This window comes from Ursus maritimus, unplaced genomic scaffold, assembly GCF_017311325.1.
Source record: "Ursus maritimus isolate PB19 unplaced genomic scaffold, ASM1731132v1 scaffold_6, whole genome shotgun sequence".
Taxonomy (NCBI): domain Eukaryota; kingdom Metazoa; phylum Chordata; class Mammalia; order Carnivora; family Ursidae; genus Ursus; species Ursus maritimus.
Window position 1 is genome coordinate 5,116,820 of NW_024426774.1, and position 19,269 is coordinate 5,136,088.

General features: G+C 47.8%; 1 pseudogene; it reads right to left on the reverse strand.

The window, feature by feature from the left end:
* Positions 1 to 18,096: 18,096 nt before the first annotated feature.
* LOC121100987 lies at positions 18,097 to 18,526 on the reverse strand (annotated as a pseudogene).
* Between the last annotated feature and the right edge of the window lie 743 nt (positions 18,527 to 19,269).

Sequence of the window (19,269 nt, forward strand, 5' to 3'; positions counted from 1 at the left end):
CTTTTCAGCCCGACTGAGCCCTAAGAACAAGCATGAGCAGGCGCCTTGTGTCTTTGCTTTGCCATATCCGAGCATTCTGCCTGCTGTCTTCTTCGTCCTCACCACCGTTCTTGCCCTGATTGCCTCAACCAATGGCTAGGTCAGCTCTTCCGTTAAAAGAGCTAATAATCAGAGGAAACATGTTTAACCTCACTGCCTTAAATTCCTTCTCAAAAAGTGTATTGTTCCTTTTGTGGTTTATGCCACTGTTTCAGTTGCTTATGACAGTTTGGAGCTTAGCCTGTGAGCTTTCCTGGGGACGAGAGACGGGCCCCTTCTATTTTATCTCTCGCCAGGTCATATTTGCACCATCTCCCGGGAGCAGAGAGACTTTCTTCCTCCTCCTCTACTACTCTGCATTTTTTCCAGGGAGTGAGAGAACTCCCTTGGGCAGAAACTTCGGGAGGCGGAAGGGCACACAGCATTGGGGTCACTACAAAGGGACAGAAGGAGCCCGGTCTGCAGTGGGGGGCTCCGTGCTTTGCCAATTGACCTGTGCGACTCTGCATATGTGATTCAAGTTCTCTGTCCTACTGTGTAAACTTAGAGGGGTGGGAACAGAGGGAGCAAGGGGACACCAGAAAGTGTGTCCCCTTGCAATTCTACGACACTGAATGGAAGCCAGGATGGGAGGAGCTGCTGTACCCACAAGCCCACGCACACAGCTTCACACACACTCGGCCAGGAACCACCACGGCTGTTCTCTCCCCCTCCTTCTCACTGGGGCTCTCAGCACCTTCTCCTCCTCCTCACTTTCTCTCCCTAGCTTCTCTTTCTGTTTATCCGAGGAAGAAGGACAGTCCATCAGTCATTTCATTCAAATACAAACACAGGAAATTGGTTCTTAGTTGGATATGTTGATTTCTTACATTTGTTAAATAGTGTACGATTTGCGGAAAACCTTCCTATTGTTTGTTAATGTAACTATCCATTCAACAGGTGCAATGTGCTTCTAGTTCTAGTTTTGTCTGGCAACCTCTTATGAGTCAGTGTGACGATGGTCCCTTCACAGGGTGGTGCTGAGACCCAGGAACCCCAGCAGGTGACACAGCAGGCGCCTGCCTGGGGATTCGGGCTCCTCGTCCAGTGCTCCTCCGTCTCCAGCAGGTTCAAAGACAACTGTTAGCGACAGAGATCACATTGGTCAGGAATCCGGGAGAAGCTAAGTGCTCCATAAAAGGTCTGTGTGCCTCCTAGAGAGCGTTGTTCATTAGAAGGATTTACAATGGGATTTTCATTCTAAAAAGCTGCCAGCTCTTGAATATTTGTGAAACACTTAACCACACGGGGATTCCTTCTGATGCGCAGAAAAAAAGTACCATGAATCATTTTGTTTTGTTTTAAATGGAGAGACATGAATTACACCCTTATATGGTGTGCCAAATTAAGTGCATAGAAAGCTGCCCTTTGATTAAAATGTTACCAAAGAATGCCACGGACTAACAAGGTCAAGACTACCTCTCTGCCCACAGTTCTCTGGAGAGGGGACGGGGAACAGCCGGCTGGGTCATCGGCCAAGGAGGCTGATTTCAGGTGGTTTCTGAGCAGGACGTGCAAATGCCAGGGTGCAGACAGAGCGCATGCCTGGGGCGAGTGTAGACATTCAGCTCCTCGCTGGTACGTATCTGCTGTTCACCAAGGAACACATGAAGACAAGAAAGCAAGTCAGAAGTTGAGAGCTGGGCGGACGCAGAACCCTGCCAGAGCCAGGAGCAAGGAAGACGCAGGGTGGACAAATGTCAGGCTCCCTTTGGGCGGAGGCCTGACTCACTGAAGTGGCCTTCACGGTACACAGTCTATCCAGTGGTCATTGTGGAATTTGACGGTAACTCACAGGCACAGGATCCGGGGCCGTCTGTACCTCCGTGTGGGTGAAGCAGAGCCCTTATTTGATACTTGGATTTGAGGAAATCAGAAAAGGCTCAAGGAACCCCGAGCAAACTGCACTTCCCCTCCCAGAGCATCCCGAAATACCAATAACACCAGTCCCTAAGCCACACCATTGGGGGACTGGGCGTCACCAGGAAACCTTCCCTCCCTCAGTCCCAGATGCGAAGCTGAGGCTTCTCTCTGGGGGAGGAGCTAGGGAAGACCCTGCGCTCCAGGAGCTCCACTTTATGGTGAATTACAGAGCAACAGATGGAAGGGAGAGAGACAGAGTTCCCGGACTTGGGTTCTTGTTGGATCCCAGACCCGCGGGCAGTGAACCCAGGCTTCCTGCCGGTGTCTCCTGTGTACCAACTGTGTTCTTGGTATTTACTTCCACCCGGTGATTTATTAGCACGAACCCCGACCCTGGGAGTTAGGAACTCTTACCTCTATTGAGCTGTTGGCCAAAAGGACTCAGATCAAGTTCACATGCATGTGGGAGAGAGCGACTTCGCAGAGAAAATGTGCAAGATGAGAAGTGGCAAGAAGAGAAAGCTGTCCCTACAGAGAGGAGCGCTGGGCCAGAGCTCTGAGCTGGATGTGCACTGTGTGTGTGTGTGTGTGTGTGCGTGTGTGCATATGCACAGGCCAAGGGAAGGACTGCGCCCCTCCCGTGCCTGGTCTTCTTAAGGTGAAGGTGTAAGATGCATGGACCCAGAGTTCCCTGAGTGAACTGAGCGTATCAAGCCCCCAGGACGTCTATGAGGACACAGTCCGGCTTTGTAGGAACTTTCTGGTAACTGCCCTTTGGTGGGATGGGGCTCAGGTTGCTCTGCCTCCGCTTTCCTGCCCCCATCCCATGGAGGCCGGGCTCAGGATGGCCCCTCCCTCCAACGCGCCGTCCAGGTCAGCCCACCACAGGCAGCCGGGGCCCACGGGGCTGCTCCCTGGGCCTGGAGCCAATCTCTCCGCCCGGCTGTGAGGACGCTGAGGCTCCCGCTGGCTCTTGTCTAATGTTGCCCAGCTGGCAAATGATGGAGTGATGGTCCAGACTCAGGCTATGCCCTTCTCAGCGCGCCATATTGCCTAGGACAGCAGGCTACTTTGGGCAAGTGCCTTGTCCTCTCTGGCCTCTGTGTCCTTTCTACTGCCATCCCTTCTCTATCAGCCTGGGATTGTCACTTGGGAAAAGCAGCTCTTCCTGAAGGAGCTGCATCCCAGCAGAGTAACTCAGTCGAAACTTCCTGTCGACTGTGCTCTAGAGTGGAGGAAGCATGCACTCCAACCACCCATCATGTACACACACACACCACACCACAGACCCTCTTACACACCACTCACTCACCGCATCACACACACACCACACACACTTTCCTACACACCACACACATGCCACACCACAGTTACCACACCACACACATACCACACCACACCACACACACTCATATACACCACACACACCACACCACACTCACCTCACACCACACACCATACCAGTCACCACATGACACACACACTGCTGTCACCACACCATACCACACCACACACCACACCGTAGTCACCCCACCACACAAACACCATACCACACACCACAGCAGTCACCATACCACACACACCACACCACACATACACATACCATACCACACACATAACACACCATAATCACCCACCACACACGAACACCAAATCACACACAAACACCAAATCACACACATGCCTCAGCACAGTCACCATACCACACCACACACACCCAACACACCACACACCACACACACCACACACACCCAAACATACACCACACACATACACCACATCACACACACACCACACACATTCTCTTATAATCCACACACATGCCACACCACATAAACATACCATACCACAATCACAACACCACAAACACACCACACCACAGTCTCCACATCACATACACCATACCACACACATGTCATACCACACTCACACACCACACACGCACCGTACCACACACACTCTCTTACGCACCACAAACAGCAATGCCATACACCCCACACCACATGCACATGCTACACCACACACAAATACCGTACCACAGTCACCACACCACACACCCCATACTGCACACATACCACACCACACACACGTCACATCACACACACCCCACACCACACACACACACACATACGACACCACACAAATGCCACACCACACACATACCACACACACACACTGTACCACACATGCATCATATCACACACACACGCCTCACATGCCACACATGTCATGCCACATACACACTATAAATCCATTCACACTCACACACACACCACATCACACACATATACACACACCACACACACAGGCTATACCACACGTACCATACACCCACACACTGCCGCACACACACATACTACACCACACACACATTGTACCACACACACTCGCACACACACACCACACCATACACCCATACCACACACACACAGGACACAAGAAGGGACTAATAGGGATTGAGTGCCTTTTATGGCCATGCCCTTGGGCCGTATCTTATCCCAATTAATTTTTGCAGCAACATCGAGGGGCATTTATTCTAGTTTATGTAAGAGGAAACTGAAACTAAGAAAGTCAAAGTGACTTCCTCCAGCTCCACAGCCAGTGCCTGCTCTCATGTGGGAAGATGACGCCAGTCTGGCCAGCAGCCAAAGACAGACATCTGTTTCCACAGAGGGGAAGAGCGGGGTGCGGGGAGAACCCCCGTCAGGGCCAGGTCCTGGAGCAGCTGTTTCCAGGCGTTGTTGCCTCCTGGGCAGCAAGCTCCTTCCCGGAGTTGCTTCTGCTGGAAGCCGCCCTCGACGGAGGCCACCAGGCATTTGCAGCAGAAAAAGCTGGTACCAGGAGCTGCTGTCATGAACAACAACTCCACCCGTAGCTGCCTCTTTTATGAACTTCGGGGAAAATGTGCTCCTTTAGAGCCACCGTAGGTCACAGTACAGTAGAGACCAGGCTGCGTAGACTCGGACATCTTCATCTCGCCATCCTGTTCAACGTTGGTGGTGGGTGTCTCTCTCCCTAGAGGAGGTGACAACTCCGTGGCCTTTCAGTGTATGTCTCTCTGAGGAGCGAGGACACGGGCTGTCTATTAGGACAGCTGGTGGGTCAGGATCAGGACCAGGACACTCAGGCAAGGAACCATACCAGTCAAGCATGATGGAGGGCAATGGTGTCCCGTAGCTGCAAAAGCCGCATGAGCTTCATTAAGTCCTGATAGCTCAGGACCTCTGCGTCCTGTGTCTAACACGACGATACTAATGTCCAGCCCCCGGGACTGTCCTGAGGATGAAACTGACATTACGCATAGAAAGCACCTGATACAACACCAGTGGGGTTCCTGTTTCCTTGGCCTGGGGACTTCTTCCTTTTAGCCTCTGCTTTTAGCTGGGATGCCACTTTCTCCGAAGGCCTTTCCAGGTCCTCATGTCCAGTTCAGGTGCATGAATAAGTCAGGGACGCTTTTGGCCGCAGGTGGTGGAAGAGGCAGAAAAGACCAAGTTAAGTTGAGGTCAGTTCTGCTATACAGGGGCAAGTATTCCCAAAGCTTGCCAAACTATGCAAAATTGGGCAATGAATCGATTATGGGGAACATGGAGCTAGGGGCACAGCCCTGGCATGGTTATCAGTGAGGTAAAAAAAAGCCTAAGAACCGCATAAAAACAGTCCTACAGTTGTACACAGAACGAAGGCTGCGTCGATACTACAGTAAATATGGTAGTATCTCGCTTAACCCTGAGAAAAGCCTGAGGTTTGCTTGAGGACCGGAGCTGAGAGGTCAGCCTGGGAGCCAGCCTGGGGAGTGGAGGAAGGAGGCTGATGTGGCATGCGAGGGCAAGTTCTAAGGGCAGATGTAATGGGTGTGGCTCATGACACACGTGGCCATCTGTGGCAGCCGGGAGGGGATAGAGGTGTGTGTGTGTGTGTGTTGCCAGGCTCCGACTGGCTGGGTGCAGTCTCTTGTGTTCACCTAGTGCTTCTGCGAATGGAATCATGCACCTGCAAACACAGCTTTTACATGATTCTCAAATTGTTTGCTAATATATGAACCACGTTGACACAAATGCGGTGTCAAAACAAGCGTTGGAGCAGAACTGACTACACCAATGTGCGCCGGGGCCCGGTGCTCTCGCTCCGCTCGGCGTCAGTCTTCCCGAGGAGGAGCGGGAGGTCCCTAGGGCAAGGGGAGGGTCGACGGTGCTGCCTGCCTTCCCACGTTTTCGGTGCCACAAGTGACTGCAGGGTACTCGTTTCTGATCGAGCGCACTGATAGATTCTTTTACCCTAGTTTTACTTTGCTAGTGCTCCAAAGTGGATAAATACCTTGAAAGTATTTCTGCAAAAGCACACATTGAGGCTAGTACTAATATTGCAAGCACAGGTGAGCTAAGAGGAAGTAACAGAGCTGCCGAATGTTCTGCTGTTGATGCGAATTCTTCATCCATCATAAGCGGATGAAGATGATGGCAACTGAATAAAATCTGACAATAACAAATACCGATTTCAAAATTATGAAAAATTATTATAAATATAGATTTACATCCACTCTTGTTAACTGTGAACCTCACCTTCTGTGTGCAGAGAGTCAATACCTTGGGGTATTAAGGAATGAAAGTGCAAATCCATCATAATTAGCAAGGCATTGGAAACCAAGGATCCGAATATGAAGACAAGCGTTTATAACTCTTTCGGCAAGGCTGGAAGTTTTAGGTTGTTTAATCATATACTTTCCACTGAACTTAATGATAGTTCTGTAGAAGCCTCTTTTGAGTTTCCTTTCTCAGTAAAAAAGAGAGAGAGAGAGAGAGAGAGAAAGCCACACCAACTAACACAATATTTTTCATCCTACTTTGGTAAAAATGGCCAAAGCAACCTAGAGAAAACCATGTGGCATATACAAAATTGTCTTCAGACCTTTTGGGAAGATGCCTACAAATATAATGGAAGATGGGAAGAGACCAGTTTGTGAATAAGTTACTCAGTCTTGGAGGTTTGCTATACAGTTGGGGAAAAGTACAGATGTTTCTAACATGTTTAATCGGATAGTATTTGCTGAATTCAGTTTCAATAATGGAACACACCAAGAACAACTTCTTTGTGATCTACTAAAGAAGGATGTACCGGAGCTCCATTCTGAACAGCAAATTATTCAGTTAGCAAAGCAATAATTAATGAAAAAATTATATAAGGATAACCAATGATACTTTGCCTAATTACTAACAACAACACAAGAAAGGATCCTGGCACAAATCATTCATTTACCACATTATTCTCAGGAAGGCAGCATTTACAATGTGGTAATACTTTTTTTTTCCTTTCAAGATTGATTGATTGATTTGAAAGAGGGACAGACAGAAAGAGAGCATGAGTGGGAGGGGCAGAGGGAGAGGGAGAGGGAGAGAGAATCTCAAGTGGACTCCAGGCTGAGTGTAGAGCCCGACGTGGGGCTTGATCTCACAACCCTGAGATCATGACCTGAGATGAAACCAAGAGTCGGACACTTAACTGACTGCACCATCCAGGGGCCCCACGATGTTGCAATACTTTTTATTTTTATTTTATTTTATTTTATTTATTTATTTTAAAGATTTTATTTATTCATTTGAGAGAGAGACAGCTAGCGAGAGATGGAACACAAGCAGGGGGAGTAGGAGAGGAAGAAGCAGGCTCCCAGAGAAGGAGCCCGATGCGGGGCTCAATCCCAGAACACCGGGATCATGCCCTGAGCCGAAGGCAGATGCCCAACGACTGAGCCACCCAGGAGCCCCTTGCAATACTTTTTAAAGACATGGGAAGTGAATATGAAAATCTTTTGTAGTACAAACATGTTTGCTATTTATCACATTGCAAAGTACTTAAAAGGATCGTTAAAGTAAAAATCTTCAGATAATTGCTGGTTGGGATTGAAACATGGTAATCAGACCTAGAAAGCACAACTAATGATTCACTTCAGTTTGGATCCCATATACTTTGGTGAAATAGATTTTTCAACTCTGACAATTTAATGTGAAAAATAAGCTGAAACGTGGAACTTTATTATATCACAAAGTGTCAAGCCAAACAAAAATGAACAAATATTTAATCAGAGTTCTTCTATTAAAATATAATAATTAAAATATTTCTTATGCCAGAATTTTGTTTATAAATAAAAATTAATTTTAAACATTATTCCTTTCTCTTATCTCATCCTCCAAGGTGCTCCTTTTTGCCTTTGTTGTATCATGGACACATCTTCAGTAGCTGTGTATCGAGAATGAAACAATGGGTAAATACGCATTGGTGTTTTTATTTTCTCAGATTGTTTTACTAAATGGGTACGTGATCAGAGAACACAGAACTGGACGATGCCGTTCTAGCCCAGAAATGTGAGCTATTGCAACAAGCCTCTGACAGAGCAGAGACGCCCTGAGAGATTGAAAGACCAGGGAAGAGGGGAAAACACTTCAGGACATCAGACGATCTTACCACTAATTGGCCCAGTTTTAGAATGTGCAAACACTTATAAAATGGTTATGAAGTGTGAGCTGTCTGCTAGCTGTGCTTCCAAGAAACCATTCTTGTGTGTATTTGGAGGAGAAAATAATATTTACCCCACCTCAGATTCTGACCTCCAGCATTTGTAAGACTTTCTTTATTATTTTTACTTTTTTATTCTCAATTCATTTTAAAATTAAATTGATGTTTGTGTGCCTGACCGATCATCTGTGCTCAGTAAATGGAAGCTATTCCTGGACAAGTTATGATTATAGCAAACCACTGATTCACACTCCTCTGTTCTCTCACACATCTGTGGTCTCTCTCAGCCTCCGGAAAATTCCTTACGACACGATGGTAGGATGATGGAAGCATCATGTTACTGTTGGATTATGGTTTTCAGTCTTCATAGATCCTGATAATCCAAGAGCACAGAGGTGGTAGCAACGCTGTTCACTCAATTGCTTCAGTACTAAAATGCCTGACATCGTAGACACTCAGTTAGTAGGATCTAATTCTCTGAGAAAAGGTATTTTAGGTTATATCTTACGAAATCACTCATATTTGATGATTTTTTAGCCCATAAGATGGCAATTTCAGATGGTTTAATCTAATAATTTCCAGTGCTCACTAAATAACCTTTTCTGAAATAACTCACTTACAGGAGATTTTTAAAGGTTCCGGTAAGTAATTCATTGAAAACTTCTGGGGGAAAAAATGGTACTATAAATTTTTCTTGCCAGCACAATCTCTTTTTTTTAATAGATGGAAAAAAAAAACCCCATTCACAGACGTTGTGATTGCTCACACATAGATTTGAAGAGATAAGGCCACAGATGAAGCTTAAGTGCGGATGCAAAGATTTTGCCATTGTTTCTGCCTTCAAGATGCAGGCATTTCTGATTTGAGAACCAACCTATTCACCAGTAAGGATTTTTAAGCATCCACTGTGTGGTTGAGGAATTAGGGGTGCTAAACAGGGAAGGCGCGAGGAGACCCCATGGTAGAGGACTGCTGGCCAGAGCAGGATTCTGGCCACTTCCTCCTGTTGGGGAGGGGCGCCCCCCCCAAAGCAGGTTCAGTTGTGTGGATCTTTGAATTGGATTGTGTTATGCACCCACGACTTAATTAAGCAACGAAGCTACTGTATTTAATTTTATTTTGCTCTGAAATAAGTAGTCACCAGCATAGCTATGGGGGTGGGGAGCGAAACAAAACAACAAGAGAAACCATCCCTCAGTTCTGTGCGCACTGCCTTTTATGGACATTCTCAGATTTCCCCATCAAGGTGGCTTTGAATCAGTACCAGGCCTTCTTTCATGTGGGTAACAATTTAAAGATGTGATATTCAGGGCAAGTAGTTCATACCAGCCCGTGTCCGTGTCCGTCATCTCCCCTTAGTCCGGGACCGCGAGGAGAGGCAGGGAGGCCCCAGGCGCGGCCACTGGGTGGCACTGTGGCTCCATGGAGGGCTGCCAGTGGCTCCCCGAGGACCGGCCACGCCGAGCACAAAAGGTGGCGTTTCCAAGGTGTGCGCGGCGAGTTTCTTGATGGATTTACCTCCTCGGTGGAATTCTCCCTTTGAGGCGTCCCCCCTCCCCCTCGTTGGAGGTTGCTCTCTGACGGCGGGCTCTGGGTTGAGCTCTCGGGTGCGGTGTGGGTCGGGCGCACACTCCCCGGCTCAACAACCCCCAAGAACGCAACGTCATATGTCACAGGGGCGGCAGTCCTTACGACATCACTTAGAAGATTAAAAATAAATTGAAGCACATGTCACTTCAAAGGGAGCACAAAAAGGACATCGGCATGATTTGATGCATTAATGAGAAAGAGCTGCTGGCTCTTGATTTGAACTGTATGGAAAGAGATAAGATTTTAAAGCTTGTAAGCTGCTAGTGTTTCCAAGGAATGGTTCGATTTTATTATTTAAAAAAAGGAAGGGCTTCCCTCCCCCATCTCTGCACTTTAAATCTCCTGGTTTTGACTTGGCTGTGCGCCCCACGCCACGCTGGAGGCCGTCCCTGGAATGAAAGGGGAAGGAGGGCGGGCTGGGGTGTGGGGCCAGGCACCCGGTTCCCCAGGCCTGGATCAGGGGGGTCTCCAGGCCAGGCCGCGCCATCTGTGCTGCTGGGACCACCTCCCCATGGGTGGCCTCCATCTGACTCACCTAAGAGCCATCCACCTCCGGCTGGTCTTTTGTTTCAAAGAGCTTCCCCAGCAGACCCAGCCCCTCTCCCAGCCTGAAATCCCACAGCTTCCAGCAGCCACTTCCTGGCTAATGGGGACTGAGCCTAATCATTCTCGTTTTTCATGCCTCGTCAGGAGGCCTGAGCGCAGAGAGAGAGGGCAGCTCTCGAGGAGTGGAGCGTGGGCAGATGTCCTCATGAAAAATTTACAAGGAATAATCAGAGGCTTCTGCTCTTCCCCCTGCGGGCAAAATCCCCCCAGGCTTGTTGCTCAGACCCCTGCAAGAATATTGGAAAATGCCCCCATCGTTCTGAAGAAAATCTGGCTCCGGGAGGCTAATGCATGGTGTTTGATGCACTGGGCTGTCCTCCCGAGACTGGGTTGCAAATGTAGTTCAGGCGAAATTGATGAAGTATCAGTTAATCTGAGGCTGACAGTTTAGAGAGGTCACAGCTGTGAGGGCTGCCAGGGTCTCAGAGAGAACAGACGAAGAAGAGTTAAAGAGACAGAGAGAGCCTGGTGGAAGGGAGGCATCCATCTTCTTCACGGGCAGGTCTCAAACCTTTGTACGTTGCCATATTTCTGAGCTCCCCCCCCTGCCCCAAAAGCACTTTGAATCAGGACAGTCACACACCCCCCTGCAGAAATCCAAACCCACATCCCTGATGTTCCTCTCTCCTTCGGAAGGAAGGAGGAGAGAGCTGCTGTTCCTAATTGAAACAGGCAGTTAGCTCGCCTAATGCAAATTTCCTTTTTTTAATTGGAACTCTGAGTCATGTCTGCCCGTTCCTGCATTTCCTGCTACAGGAAGGCTTGTCTAGGTAAATGGCATATCTGCAGATGGGGAGCCCTGCACTGCTCAGAAGAAATTTTCTGGGAGTGGTAGCAGCTCTCTGGAAAGAGACGAGAACGGATACAAATTCATGTGTATCCTGAATTGTTTTCTATGTGAAAACCTAGGACTGCAGGACCCAGGGATCCAACACTCAGAGACGGCTGCAGGGTGGTCGTGTCCCCCGCGTGCCTTCCACAGGACGATGTGGCTTTTCAGTTCAGATTCGCCAATAATTAGGCTTTATGGGATTTGAAGCAGCAAGGGTTCTGGAGTCGAACAGGTTTGGATCCTGACTTCGCTGAGCGTTGAGAAAGAATGCATGATTGTCACCATGTGCCTGCAGGAAAATAGGGTGAGAGGTGGTCATCGACCGAATGATCCAATGGCTGGTAGATCAGAGCTGGGATTCTCCCCCGGTGTTTCACACTACTCCGTGTCCCCGTTCTTTTACTAACAAGAGTAAAAGTGATAGTAGCCGCAGTGAGAATACTGATGCCGGCTAACATTTACTCAGCATTTATAATGTGCCGGCTGCGTTCCTGCATTATATATGCATGAACTCACTTAGCCCTCGCTGCAAACTTGGGGGAAGATATTTTCATTATTAGTATGATTATTACCACATAATCTCTTTTTTAAAAGAAGGGAAAATTGAGGTTTGGCAAATTGTTAGCACAATCCATTCCCTTCTGTCTCTATGGGGCTGGGAACTTTTCCTTTCCCTGGGGGGGGCCGGGAGGTAGGGGTGGGAGTTTTGGGAGGGGTTGTTCAATGCAAAAGCTGAAAAAAATATAAATAGGTGTGACTATAGCCAGGTGGAAATAACCACTATTTTCAGTAATAAAAAGTATGTTTATTAACAGGAACACAAGGACTTTTCCCCAAAATCCATGGGGATAGTGTACAAAAAGAGAACAGCCTCTCTAGAAAGGAAGTGTTTCCTCAGGAAACAGGAAGTCGTTGTACCTTTGGAGGCACGGTGACTGTGAGTTTGTGCACTGCAGTTTGCAGCAGGGGCTCGGGCTTCCTTTCCCCGGGCCCCGGGAGGGTGTCTCGGGCTGTGGCCATCACGCGTGCGCGCTGGGCTGTGTGGGAAGCAGATGGGGCGATGCTGGGCTCCTGGTGCTTATGCAGGCTGCATGATGTGCTGTTCTGAGATGGCTGGGTGAGGAGCCCACGTCTCCTCTAACTGCGAGACGTGCGGGACTCACCTTCCTGGACCCTCCTGGGGCAGCAGGCGGGGGCGAGGGCAGGCGGGGGCGAAGGCAGGCTCCCCACTGCTCCCCCTCCGGGGTCTGCAGCCCGCCTGAGCGCCCGTGTCTGACACCGCCGGGCAGGGGTTCTGCCTGGTGTCTCGCTCGTTTCAGGCCGAGAGGAAACCCAGGCACTCGTGCTCCGGCAGAAGCAGAGAGCTGGCGCCCTTCGTGCTAACCAGAGAATCTCCTGGAGCTTCATTCATCACTTACAGACACACACACACCACACACACATACACACCGCACATCACACGTACAGTCACACTACAGACACATCACACAATCATACACACCGCAATACACATACACACACACCACACGTACATGCAAACACACGCACTCACGCATACATACCACACGCGTGCACACACACACACACACCCCACATATGCACATATACACACGCCATACACACACATCAGAGTTTTCTGTCCCCAGATGTCCATAGTGCTGAGGTTCAGGGACCCTCGTCATCACTTCACGGTAACGTAACTTCATAATAAGAAGCGAGTGCGTCTACTAAGCCATCGGGAAAGGATGAGCAAGACCTTCCGGACCTCCCTTCGGTCGCCGGGAACGCGGCGGTGCAGAATTCAGTCTGCTTCTCGCAGCGCGTCTTCTTTCCTGACATCTGGAAAGCCATCTGACTTTCTGGCCTCAGTTTTCTTGTCTGTTAAACATTTGGACCCTGGAGATAAGTCAGTATCAAAGGGCGGAGATGTCGTGTGACCGCAGACACAAAACGGAAAAGCAGGGGAGAAACGGACGTTACGAGGAGCCCCTGTGTAGTGGACATTGCAGGGGCGGGTCTGTGGGGTTTGGTTGTCTTCCCGCCTGACGGAGACAGGCCGCTCAGCTCACCTCTGCTGAGTCTGGGAATCAGATCCCGACCCAGCGCCCCTTCTCACCAGCAGGGAGGCGGGCGATCCGAGGGTCTACATGAAGAATTTCATGGGGAGTCTGTGTGTCTTCACGGCCATCCACCTCTCCTGCCAGTGCTGCTTTGGAACATCCTTGGGTTCTCCAGCCTTTAATCCTCAGTTGCAGAAAAGGGAGAAGGAATTTGTAAGTGACATCTAAAAGCATGCTTCTAAATGTTTATGCAAAAACACACAGCTATTGGCATGTTGTGTCCTTATTTCTGATCCTGTAATAAGCACACCAGCACAGCTACCAACACAGTGACTGGTCCCCAGTGGGTGGGGGTGGGGGTGAGGGCTGGGGGAGTGGGGGGTAGGGGGGCAGGGAACTTGAATGTAAGAAGCAAGCACCCCCTCCTGGCCGAGGAGAAGCTCTGCACATGGGTGATTCTGGGGGACACAGGAAACCTGAGGGCTTTCCAATGACCTCATATGCATGGTCTTCCTAAGGAAGAAGAGAGAGATGCTCCCTTGCACCTTTGTCACATGGGAGGGCTTCGGGGAAGCCCTCTAGCCCGTGGTTGCTCCCCAAAGCAGCACCACTGTGGAGGAAGCACGCAAGAGATGTTCCCCGAGGCTCTCGTCGCCTTTTTGCAGCGTGAGTTGATTTGGGGATGGGGTGAGTCATGCTGTCATGACTGCACACGTCCCACGTAGCCTGCTCTGCTATTTAGAAACAATATCGGTTAACGCGGAGTATTCTTCTGATTATTGCAAACGAGTGCCCGACGTTAGAAACCTTAGCTAGCTTTTTGTTTTAACTCACAAAAGGGGAAACAATTAGAAGACCATCAAAGGCAACCCCTAATGATTGAAAACTCGTATTAGAATGAGACGCACACAACACAGTGGTCCTCACAGTGGGGACCCTGGCCCAGCAGCACCACCTCACAGCCTGTCGGCCGTGCAAATTCTGGGCCCACCCAGACCTACTTTTAAGTATTATAATTCCTCCCACAGTTTCAATCGACAGCACATCTAGTTTTGTTTTGTTTCACTTTGCTAAACTTTTCTAAGAAGACAGTCAGAAGTTCAATGAGATACAGTGAGAGTAGAAAGTCAGGGAGCCTGGCTGCATTTCAAGGCCCTCAGGACCCCATGTATTTGTCTTCATCACGTCAGTACCTAGGTGCCATCTTGGTTTTCCCTAAATGAAAGCAATAATCAGTTAGCATTATACAAGATATGAACATTTAAAAAAATATTTAAATTCTCCTAATCTCACCTCTACGTAAATATTTATCTCAAAGGAGGCTTTAAAAATGGTTTTGTTAGGTTTGGTTCTCTGGTAGCCCGCCCAGTTCTAACAGATGTTTTGAAAACCAACTCCAGTGAAAAGTAGTCTTTATAACTTTATCACAAGAACTCTGAGGCCACATGGGTCAGCAAGGTGCTGCCTTTAGATTACCATGATAGCAACACAGGGAAGGAAAGGCACCCTTAGTGGGCCAAGGTCATTTGCCTGAAGACCTTTGACGGAGAGTTTAGGGCTGTGTTGACGCCCCACAGCCCAGGGCAGTGTTTGATCCAGGCCTCCTTTGGGCAACCTCTTGAGGCCTTCCTGCATCCTTCAAGGCCAGCATCCTTGGTCTAATACATGAACCTTCAAACGCAGATCTTCAAGTGTCTGATTTGAGAAGGAAACAACCTGGGATAACTGAGAGTGCATTAGCCCGGATTACGGAGTTGGGTTTGGGTTTTAGGGAGTACGTTTTGCACGTGTGTTCAGGGGTGATAAGCACTGTGCCTTCGGGTTGAGTTCTCTCCATACGGAAATGGCGGGACAGTCAGGTACTGACGCGTAGATCAGGGAAGGAGCCAGTGGTCCACCACGGATTCAGTTACATGTCGATGCCAGGCTGGGCACTTGGATGACTTGGCTCTTGTCGGAGCTTCCAGAACAAACAAAAACAAACAGGTACATTTGCGAATCTAGAGTTTCTTTTGCTCTCTGGTTACATATGTGTGTGTGTCTGTATTTTTTTTTTTTAACAGATAATATGAGAATATAGGAATTCTGGAACTCTCTTCATTTTATAGCGTGTTTTATGCAGTAGTAACTGTAATAATGGTCAGCCATTTGGACAGCGATGTGAACTAATTAACAAAATTGCCCACGAGGTCACTGGTGTAATGTCTTAAATTTTATTTATCAATTTTGAAGGAAAATATTTAAACTATTACAACAGCAGGGGTCTGGGGTAAAAAAAAGAGAGAACTACTATAAGAGTGTTGATTCTTTTTCAAATCTGTCTCCACCCAACCTAACCAAATTAACTCAAGCAGCGGCCTCCACTGGACACTGTCTTCTCATATTAAAGCTTGTGGAGACGAGCTTCATTCTTCGCCGGAATAGTTGTCACTATTACAATTTATTTGGTACCAAGTGAGAAAACGGAATTGTCCTTTAATTGGACACGCATTTGTTGACAGGATAATGTATTCACTAGCTGTCTGCAGTGGACATCTGGTGTCTTCCTCTGCCCAGCGTCCCTTCCCGTCTTTTCCTGGAAACAGCACCTTCTTCCCTGGAGGACCAGCACCTCTTCTGTCCACGGTCATCCAGGACTGGCCACCCCTTGTGCTCTGTTCTCCTGGCCCAAACACAGGGGACAGCAGAGCCCAGGGACACGATCCTGTGACTTTCATCCGTAGACTCGGGAGAAGGACGGTTTTTCTATCCCAGACTCATGAGGCTGAGATGATCAAAACCTGCATCTTTCTGAGGTCAGATGTCACTGTCCCCTGACACCCAGAAGGTTGTGGACATTAAGAGGAAATAATGTCATCCTGTGAAGGAACCAAAGCTGAGAGACACACAGAATTCGGACAGTATCAGAATTGGAGTCTCTGGGCTCTATGCCGTGGGCGCAAGTCACAACCTTCTCCCTTACTGGGAGTGAGCAAATTCCTCTTTGTGCTGAAGTGAGTTTAACGTGTGTCAGGCATTCGTTACTGAAGGAGTGTGGGCTAATACTGTGTCCCACAGCAGAAGTTATCTTTGTGTTATAGAATTTATGAAAGTAATTATATCAAGTCACGAGTTCTAAGCACATTCCGTAATGTTTCTAGACACTCTAAAAGGAATCAACAGCAAAGTTCCCTCACACTCTTTCTCTCCTTCTGCTCCTTTTTCTCAAGATGAGGACTAAAGTGTCATCCGGTTAAAAAAGAAACAACAAGACTCGGATGGGGTCATTTGCCCCCACGAAAGGAAACCAAGTCCTGATGACTGTTTCAGCCTCTCCCAGAAATGTGACCTTTTATTTTTTTACCTACGATTTTGTTTTTAATTACTTTTTAAAAAAGATTTTTTTTATTAATTTGAGAGAGAGAGAGAAACAGAGAGAGAGAGAGAGAGAGAGAGAGACCACAAGTGGGGGAGGGGCAGAGGAAGAAGCAGACTCCCGCTGAGCAGGGAGCCAGATGCGGGGCTCCATCCCAGCACCCCGGGATCATGACCTGAGCTGAAGGCAGGCGCTTAACCTACCAAGCCACCCAGGCGCACCTTGTTCTTAAATAGCTTAAGCCTTATCACCTAATTTATAAATTCGTGCTGATGATACATTTCCTCTACTTTAATGCTGCCAACGAGCTGGCAAAGCACCATTACCAATCATACATATATGGTAATTCCACAGTTGTGTTTTTGGACAGCTGTGTAGAAGACAACCTTGAATTGTCACTTAGTCTGACTTAGCAAAGAATTCACAAGCCAAGTTGGCTACTATATACTGTCACACTGAATTTTAAAAGCATCTGACCTTAAAGATCATCTATAAAATGTGAGAAGTGTCAAATATTCTTTATTTAATATTATATATACACCACACTAAAATGCCTTTCATTAAGCAAAGGGCAACATTTTAGGTGCAGGGAATTTTAACTACATTGGCGTAGTTAAGGGGTGGCTGGGTGGCTCAGTCAGTTAAGCGTCTGCTTTTGGCTCAGGTCATGATCTCAGGGTCCTGGGATCAAGCCGCGTGTCGGGCTCCCTGCTCAGCGGGAGTCTGCTTCTCGCTCTGCCCCTCCCCCTGCTGGTGCTCCCTCTCTCTCTCTCTCTCTCTCTTTGAAAAAAATAAATAAGATCTTTAAAAAAATTAGCATAGTTAAGACCAAAAAGCTCAAGTGGACTTTGCCAGCTTTTCTTCAGCTCTTGCCATTAACAGGCTAGTGAGCACGCTTGAAACCCAGCGGAGTCTTGCTGTTCTAGGAGACAGTGAAAGGAGTGCCTCATTATTTAAATATATTAATATGACCAGTTATCTAAATCTAAATATAAAACCAATGTCCTACAGGTTGAGAGATGGCATCGACCATCTCCTGGAAAAGCTCAACATGATGAACCGATTCCAACTGTATCTTTAAAGGGAGAACAGTGATGACACCTGTTGGTCCAGAATTCCTATTAAGTTCTAAATGCTGATCACACGTGTTTAGCCACAAGGGGATCTTATTTAAATCAGGACTCTCCAAAAGAAATATTCTATCAGCCATTCATGATCTGCAGTCTGGGGTAGGAGATCAATCGAAATATGGCACACATAGAGAAAACCTCATGAGACATTTTTGTTTTGTAATAAATAAGGCAGTGGCCAACTGTGACTCCTTAGTTGCTTTGTTGAGATCAGCTATCATGTCTGCCTTTTCGCCAGTCTTCTTAATGCCCGTGAAGACCATTTTTGTTCCAGGGATGCTCTTCTTGGGGTTCCCCAAATACTCCATCAGTGTCTCTTCTCCCCAGGTGATGCCTTTGTTCTTGTTGGTATCCGTGCAAGAAAATCCAGGGGCCTGACCTGACTTTTGCCCAAAGGGACCATGAGATTTGGCCGGTCTTATGCTTGCCCTGACTCTCTGTTCAGCATGACACAGAGCACACTGCTGAACAAAATCTTCCTGCCCATCTCAACACCACCCATTTTATGAACTGTCCCTTTGTCACGTGCAAAACGAAGGTGTCCACTTGCAAGCCAGACATCAAAAGTCCTTCTGAAAGGGCCTGATCAGGTCTGAAAGATGCAAAGATGAAAACCCTGCTGTTCTTTCTTCCCCGAAAAGAAGACGTCCTGGCCTGAAGCAAGCCTTCTTGTCTTCCGCTGCTAGCTTCTTGCCCACCGTCCTTCCTGCAAACTCCTTCCCCTACTTACGGCTGCCGGAGCGTCTCTCCACTTGCTGCCCGATTCAGAAATTGCTCAAGAAAGCCAATTAGGTCTTCAAATTTACTTGGCTGAATTTTGTGTTCGTTCTTTTTTTTTTTTTTTTTAGCACCTCAAATGTCACCTGGACTCACTAATTCAAATCCATCTACTTAGAAATACATGTGCTCTTTTGAACTTCAGATATTTAAAGACAGTAAAGAGACAGACTTAATCAGCATTATGAAATGAAAGATAGCTTGTTACATTATTAAACTAAGACGTATCAATGTGCACAGTGAGAAGTTACTCTGAAAGGGGCCCCTGGGCACCTGGGTGGCTCAGTCGGTTAGCATCTGACTCTTGATTTCAGTTCAGGTCTTGATCTCAGGGTTGTGAGTTCAGGCTCTGGCTTAGGCTCCACGTTGGGTATGGAGCCTACTTAAAAAAAAAAAAAGTTGGTGTGAGATTTTTGTGTTATTAATTGGCATATGTCAAGTTGTCCCTAGAACACTGAGTCTGCTGTG